Here is an 8,782-nt window from a genome sequence, read left to right as displayed (position 1 = left end):
CTTGTACTATTTTTTTTTGCACTTTGGTGGCTTGTACTATTTTTTTTTCCACTTATGTTGCCGACTTTACAAACTGAGCAACTGTGTAGCTAGAAAAATAAGTTTAAACCATTTTCATGGCTCCGCATAAGGAGCGTTAACGCTGTTAACGGTGAGGCAGGGCATATTGGTCAGTTCATATTTCAACGGCTCTATTGTGTGTATATATGCGAGTATAACCCTCAGTTTAGCATACCTGAATCAGATAATTTCCAAATTGAAGCAGATCTAAACCAAGAATGAACCACCAATGTTTATGCAGAAATTGGGCAGTGGAGAAAACATCATGGACTGAGTATAATCCAGGTCGTCGATTTCTAACATGTGTTACCCAAACCTGCAACTTCTTCAAATGGGCTGAGTCGGAGTTAGATGGTTGAAGCAGAGGTGTGATTAATGGTCTGTTGAGGAACATAGGAAGGAAGGATAATGATCATATAATGGAGTTGGTGGCAGCTCGTAATGAATATAGTGAGGAGATCAAGCAATTGAGAAATGAAGTCACGAAATGGCGTGCATTTGCTGTGTTGCTCCTGTTGTATGTTTTTCATACATGGTTTAGCTCAGTTGGTGAGGAAAAAGGCGATATCTAGTGGTGTATAATTGACTTGGTACACAGATGTTAATTTTCTAATATGGATTTTAAGGAAGTATGTTATGTTATTGTATTAGGACTAGTCTTGTATTAATGATTTAGGGATGTTATTAAAGTTGTATTAGTGATGCACTTTGGTTTATGCTATTAAAGTTGGTGTTTGTGTTATTGTAGTAGTGATGTTATGTTAGTAAAATATTATGCCAAAAGAGCAACATTGCCATAATCTTCAACTCAGTCATACAAAATCAGCCATAATCTAGAATCAGTCACTAACAAAATGATCATAGACAGTTTTGATCATCAGTCATAATCTAAAGTTTTGATCACTGACATAATGCACAAACATAAGTACTCATACATGGTACCAACAAAATAGTAGTCATTGACAAAGAAACTTAAATCCTCCATCCTGGTTTTGCAGCCATATTATCTTTCTTGCCAACCTTCTTTCTTTCTGCTACTTGAAGTTGTCTTAAAGTAGTTACTTGTTTTCCCTTACAATTGAATGAGTTGTCTTGAAAGTCATCAGTAGCCACTTCATCTCTTTTCTTGCCTTCAGCTCCATCATTTTGACCTTGTTGTCTGGACATTCTTCTTGTTTTAAGTTTCTGCACAGGAGCTTCAACCCTGTCATTTGCAGCTGTACCAGTGTTGACAAGATTGGTTATTTTCTACAAATAAAAACCCTTTATTAGTTGTAAACAATCAAATGGTACAACTAGAGTTTTCCACTAAATTTTTAGTACCTTTGCAGAATAAGTCCTTGAGTTATGTCTTGTCTTTTTGTAAGTTTTGCAACTAACTATTGTCTTGGAAATATTTGGCTTTCTTCCTTCCTCTGCAGCCTTCTTTATTTCATCACTTTTCTATTTAAACAATTGTATACATTTGATTAGCAAAAATACTGAGAATATGTAAATGCACAAAAAAGAGGAGCATACATTGGCAGGACATGTTCTTGTGTTATGGCTTTCTGCCTTGCAATATGTACAATTCATCTTCATTCCAGGCCTTGGCAATTTGGTTGCATTTGCAGGTATATCATTCTTGGTATTTCTTTTCTTCTTGGGCCTACCAATCTGAGGCCTTATAGTTGGTGGTAGAGGCATTGGTTCAGGGGCCTCTTCCCAAAATTCAGGACCAGCTATTGGTTCTAGTGTGTAACTGTAAAGCTGTTAAATTCAAGAAATTAGTAATGTAGTATAGAGAAATTAGTAAAAAATTTGAAGGAAATATTTTACCTTCATGTACTGAGGTTTTTTGTAATGATCACTAACATTAATTTCCCAAGGGTCATTCCTAAATGTTATACATGCACATGCATGATAACAAGGAATCCCTGTCAGATCCCATTTCCTGCAAGAACAAGTTTTATTATGCAGGTCCACCACTAATTCATGTCCCCCCTCAGAGCATATTATACTGTACTTGGTTCCTCCAGATCAAATTACCACACAACCAGGAGAAAAATGTAGGGCCCTAAAAAACCATTCTTTAAGCCATAAACATATAGAGTCATATGTAAGACAAATAGAGTCATAAAGAATTGTACATACTTGTTCAATTTTTTTGTGCATTGGGACATATAACCATTTCCTTTTCCATCATTTTATACCTTCTCATCACTGCTTATGAATCTCTCTCAACATTTTTAACACTGGCAGGTCCATGTACTTTGTAATACTGCTATTAAACACCTCACAATGATTGTTAACAAACATATCACTGCAAGGTGTTGTTCAAAAAGCAGACCTAGTCCATTGTTGTCTAAGTTTTTGATTCAGCCACTCATAAAACTTGCTAGATACCTTGATTAATTAAATCATCATCTGATTCATCTACATTGGAACTGTCTGAATGATATGTTTCATCAATACTTTCCTTTTCTCTAATTTCATAATCCTCATCACTGTCAGGATCTGAAAAGTCTTTGACTAAGCCCTCTAATTCCCTAAACTCTTGTTCAGTGTTTATTTCTTGTTGTGTAGTACAAGGGAACTGAGTACCATTTAAATCAATTTCATCATGTTCAGGGGGTATGGGTTCCCTAAATTCTAAGTTTTGTGAAGAAGATAGTGGAGCTTCAAATTTTATAAGGATGTCAACAAATCTTTCCTTAGGCATCAATTCACACATTAACATTACCTCCTCATCTAAATCTAATACAAAGCATCCTCTTTTCACATTTTTACTAGGTAATTTATACCATAACTAGGAAAATCCACCAATGCATCCTATTTCTTTTAACATGTTCTTGGTGATTTCGATTAAACTTATTTGATCTGAACTCACATAATCAATATAATCAACTTCACCCCCAACATAAGACCTAGGATCTTAGTCATTTCACCACCATGATGAAATTTAATAGTAAAATACTCAATTTGTGCAAATTGACAAATAATTGAAAATATTTTACACTTTAAACAAGTATGCAAAAACTTGTAGTGGGGCATTAAAAAAGTAAAACAGTTTGATTAGGGCAAACAAAACTATAATCTACCACTTAAACAAATACTTCAAAGTTCAAAGCAACTTAAACATTTACCCAATTGCATGCAAAGAACAAAGATTTCAGACATACCACTGTAATGAGGGCACTCACGGGGAGCGTATACGTGTTCATCTTCCTTCAATCGCTTATACCAACTCATCTTCACACAATCGCCTCTTCAATTAGGGTTTTGATTGGCTCTTCTGAAAAGGGGGCAAACCAGCAATACGTTTTGGAGGCAAAATGATGTGTCTGTATATGGGTTTTAGTTTTTCTTTTAATAATTAAAGGAAGAACAATAAATGCCGTTAATGGTGAGTACGCAGAGCCATGCAAATGGTTTAAAATTATTTTTCTAGCCACACAGTTGTTCAGTATGTAAAGTCGACAACATAAGTGTAAAAAAAATAGTTGAAGTCACCAAGTGCAAAAAAGTCAAAGATATAATACGCAATACCGAATAGTGACTGTTTGTAGTCACTTTTAACCCACATAAAAATACTTTGATATCTTCAACCCAATTTTGTTTAAGAACACTCGCAGAACTTCTAATGTGTAAATCAAATAACTCCCTGTTCAAAAAAGATAAGACATTCTATCTACCAAAAAAATGATTAGTGTCAATAATGTATGAAATCCAGAATACAATAACAATAGAATTAAGTAACTTAACAGAATGAATAAACTGACACTATATATTAATAAATCGAATATCTTTGATTTAAATTAATATTCATTATTAAATATTCTCTATATACAGCTTCACAAAACTTACCCCTTTTGCCCCTAATTTCCAAACCTCCGGCCAAATATAATTTTAATTTATGAAAATAGGTCACAAATCACCAACAAACAACTAACAACTGCATGCGTTTTGAAAAGTATAAATCGTTATTTATATTGAAATTAATTTGTAATGATTAGTTGAATAATTGATAATAAATTTAACAAATATATTAATATATTAATTAAAAATAACTTTAATAATTAAATTAGTAGTTATATTTACATAAGAGAGTAATTGAGAAAAGAACTAAAATACCGATATTTGAGTTAACATGGCTTGATATGCCTATATGAAGGATTAATGACCTTAATTACCCACACCTTGTGTGCGTACATGCAAAATGATAATGCATATCCAATTTTAGCATGAAACTTATAAAAATTATAACAAGCCCTTGAAAAATTACTCAAACTTTAAATTTTATGGTTTAAATGAGTTTAAATTTGAAATTGAGAGCTTTTAAGATCAGGATATTAGGGTCGTGTATTTGACTATTGTTGTGAGAGGAAAATGGTACAACACTTTTTGGAGAAAATCACTGAAATAACGGGAAGTATGTCTATATTTAGGCCTGATTGTTGGCCTATTTGTGATAACTGTATATGTCCAACTCGCCGGAATCCGGTAGCGAGCAAGGCTGTGTTTGGACTAATTTTTCAAGATTTCCGAGATATGATGACTGAATAATTCCTATTTAGTCGTAAGCGTACTCGGATGATCTTACAGATTACTTCTCCTCGATGATTAGTAGAGAAAATGTGTGCGTAACCTCGTAAATGGCCTATATATCCAATATTTATAGGAATCAAGTCCATATGTAGTTCTATTTGCCTTAGGACTCTTCTTTAACTGAGCTAACCACGTCTTTTGTCCAAGCCCATGGCTGTTCTTGATCCTTATTCAGCTAGGTTTAGGTTAGAATAAAAGAGTATTTATCCTTTTATCATTGTATTTATTTATTAAATACATGCATGTTCTATACATATATTGTATAGATCCGTTTTCATGTAGTTGTAGCACGTTAGGAGTCGTATCCATCCTGCTATCTCATTATGGAGTTCGTCTTTAACTAAAATACTGCTTCTGCAGGCCTCTTACCATTATCTGCATAGCCCAGCTAAGTGCCCTTTTCTGAATACCCTAGTGTCTTAGCATATTTCAGAGACCCTGGGATATTAGGTGACCACCAAGTATGCTCCTAGCTCCCTCTTGTTAATACCCCTTCGGAAAGGCAATCACCATCTCCCTTATACCCCTATGATAATAATCCATTCGGGTCCAATACCCCCTGCTTTGCCATCCACGAAGCCCAATTCTTCCTTTGGGCCATAAATCCGGCCCGTGGCTGATTTTAGGCACAACTACCCCCCCTGGTTCCCCATATTTATTGTATGCTTGGGGAACCTAAACTCTTCTCAGTACCTAGTCCTATTTCTCATAAGACCCTTTGTGATATACCATATGCAGCCTCATGGGACCTTCCTCACGAGCCCGTGACAATATCCCTAATAGAAAGCGTAAATTAACCTTACTCAACCTTTTTCCAATTCCCTATTATGCTATAGGCTTTAGGGTCTTCTACGTATATTTCTATACACTTTGGGCTTGGAGGCTTTGGGATAATCCCCATTTATTCACTACCATCTACATCATCAAAAATATATCCCAAGCCCTTATCATGTGGTGCACCTAAGAATGCATAACTCAAGTGATCTGGTAGTGGGTGAAGCTCAAGTGTGGAAACATCTTCAATAGACGGCTCGAGACGCTCTTGAGAAATTTTCAGCTCTGCTAACCCAGTAGAATCGAATGGCATATCCAACTTCCTCTTCCACGGAGGTGCATTCAAAACCTGCAGTTGCTCTGCTCCTTCCTTGTCATCAATAATTGATTTTCCCATTAAGGATCTCTCTAAAGTATCTGACTTTAACAATTTCTCAAGTTTCGAATTCACAACAGAGTCTACCCACTCTACTTTAAAGCACTCATCTTTAGCTGTGGGTAACTTTATTGCCTTGAACACATTAAAAGTGACCTTTTAATCGTGAACCTTCATCGTAAGCTCTCCTTTTTGCACATCGATCATAGTTCGGCCTGTAGCTAAGAATGGTCTTCCCAAGATTATGGGAATCTTCTTATCTTACTCAAAATCAAGAATTACAAAGTCAGCAGGGAAGATGAGTTTATCCATCTTGACCAATACATCTTCCGCAATGCCTCATGGATATGTAATAGAACGATCGGCCAACTGCAAGGATATATATGTCGGCTTCAGATCAGGTAGACCAAGCTTCTTGAAGATAGACGAGGGCATCAGATTGATGCTAGCTCCCATATCACATAAACACTTGTCGAATGATAAGTTTCTAATGGTGCAAGGAATAGTGAAACTTCCAGGATCTTTAAGCTTTGGAGGTAACATCTGTTGCAGCACAACACTGCATTCTTCTGTAAGAGTAACGGTCTCTAAGTCATCGAGCTTCACTTTCCGAGAGAGAATACCTTTCATAAATCTCGCATAACTAGGCATCTGTTCAAGAGCTTCAGCGAAGGGTATGCTTCAGCAAAGGGTATGTTGATGTGAAGTTTCTTGAACACCTCTAGAAACTTAGCAAATTGTTTATCCAACTTCTGCTTCTGCAGCCTTTTAGGAAAAGGGGGTGGAGGATAGATCTATTTTCCCCTGTATTGCCCTCAGGAGGAGTGTGTTCCAGAGTAGTCTTCCTTGGTTCCACCTCTGCTTCCTTCTGCACTTCCAAGGGTGTAGACGCACCTACATTCTGGATAGAATTTTCAGACTCTTCATCTTGCTGAATTTGGAGACTTATGACCCTTCCAGTCCTCAAGTTGATGGCGTTCACCTGTTCTTCAACTTCTCTCTCGCCTAGATTGACTTCTGTATCACTAGGAAGCGTTCCTGGTGGTCGATTCAATAAGGCGTTAGCAATTTTCCCTATATGGTTCTCCAAATTCTGGATAAAAACAGCCTCTCTTTGGCATATAAGAGCCTGGTTTTTGCACATAAGCCGAAACTCCTCTAATTCATATTTTTCAGTCGAAGATAGACCTGCACCTCCATGAGTTTGTTATTGAAGTTGGATTTGTTGTCTTGGTGCGAATTGTTGCTGAAAACCAGGAAGATTGAATTGCTCGTTTCCAAACTGCTGGAGCGGCTGTTGCATCGCATTCTGATTATTGCTCTATCTGAAGTTAGGATGATTCCAGTTGTCTGGATGATAAGTGTCTGGAACTGGTTGCTGCGATCTCTGAAAGTTTCTCATAAACTGAGCTGATTCACTAGATATAGCGCATTGCTCCGTCGCATGCGAACCTGCACATAGCTCACAAACACCGGTTATCTGATTAACACCATAGTTAGCCAGAGAATCGATATTCATAGACAACTCCTTTAGTTGAGCAGTGATAGTCGTAGCTGTATCCACTTGAAGAACTCCTGCTACCTTGCCCTGTGGCAATCTCTGAGTTGGATACTGATATTCATTAGCAACCATCAGTTCAATTAGATCATAAGCTTCCTCATAGCTCTTTGCCCATAATGCTCCACCTGATGCTGCATCGAGCATGGGTCTTGACTGCGCTCCCAAACCATTATAGAAGCAATTGATGATCATCCAATCAGGCATTCCATGATGAGGACACTTCCTAAGCATCTCCTTGTAGCGCTCCCAAGCTTCACACAGAGATTCTCCTGATTGTTGCGCAAATTGAGTGAGAGCATTTCTAAGTGCAGCTGTCTTCGCCATAGGGAAGAATTTAGTAAGAAACTTTTGAGCAAGATCTTCCCAAGTAGTAATCGAACCAGCTGGTAGAGAGTGTAACCAGCTCTTAGCCTTGTCCCTCAGAGAGAATGGGAATAATCTCAGCTTCACGGCATCTTCAGAAACACCGTTGAACTTGAAGGTGTCGTAGATCGTAATGAAATCCCTAATGTGCATATTGGGATCTTCCGTTGAAGAACCCCCAAACTGGATTGAATTCTGCACCCATTGAATTATGTCAGGCGTGATCGTAAAGGCATTAGCTGTGATAGCTGGCCTGACAATGCTAGATTGAATGTCATTGATCTTGGGTTGAGAAAAATCCATCAAGGCTTTCATTCGTGTTGCTGGATCTCCCATTGTAATGAGTACCTGAAACACAAACAAATAAACCGTGAAAGTAAAAGAATCCAAGTCAGTGAACTTTAATGACCACTGATGACAAGCACATAAACTAAAAATTAACAACACCGAGTCCCCGGCAGCGATGCCAAAAACTTGTTAGGATGTTAACACGTGCTAATAAAACACGCAAGTATACGCGTTCGTAAGTAGTATAAGATATAAATCAGATTCGTTCCCACAGAGACTGGTTTCGGATAAGTTCAATTTATGCACCTATGCAACAATATATGGTTATCGTTAAATGCTAAGATAAATAATAAATTGGGTCTGGATTAAACTAAGAGATTATACTAAATAGCATTAACTAAGAGAATTGAGGTTAAATTACTTATATGAGACAAACATCGGATTCTAACTTCATTACTACTTCATTCAAAGTCATTATTCATAACATTAGCATGTGATGGTGATGACACTAATCAGATAACACGAAACTAGTAAATGCCAACTTTCGTTGTACGAATACCCTACTACCAAGCATCCACAAAAAAGATAGAAGTTGAATAGATACCAATTATTCTTAGTCCTTATATGTCTATAAAAATTGAAAACATAACGGTTTAATGAGCAAGTTATCTATCGTGATTACATAGGGCAAGTAAGATGGTTAAAATTACCTACGAATCATGCATAACAATAACACATGAACCTGTGCTATCATGAAAAGTTCTAAACCTCTA

The 8,782-nt window shown here is 36.9% G+C and overlaps 1 non-coding gene across 1 annotated transcript; it reads left to right on the top strand.

Moving 5' to 3' along the window:
• Positions 1 to 7,560: 7,560 nt before the first annotated feature.
• On the top strand, positions 7,561 to 7,667 carry LOC141699724 (small nucleolar RNA R71). Its single transcript, XR_012566081.1, has one exon. It is a non-coding gene; the product is annotated as a small nucleolar RNA R71 (small nucleolar RNA).
• Positions 7,668 to 8,782: the final 1,115 nt, after the last annotated feature.

The sequence above is a fragment of the Apium graveolens genome, unplaced genomic scaffold, assembly GCF_009905375.1.
Source record: "Apium graveolens cultivar Ventura unplaced genomic scaffold, ASM990537v1 ctg1197_1, whole genome shotgun sequence".
Taxonomy (NCBI): domain Eukaryota; kingdom Viridiplantae; phylum Streptophyta; class Magnoliopsida; order Apiales; family Apiaceae; genus Apium; species Apium graveolens.
Note: the sequence above shows the minus strand (reverse complement) of the source record. Positions and strands in the feature narration are given on the sequence as shown.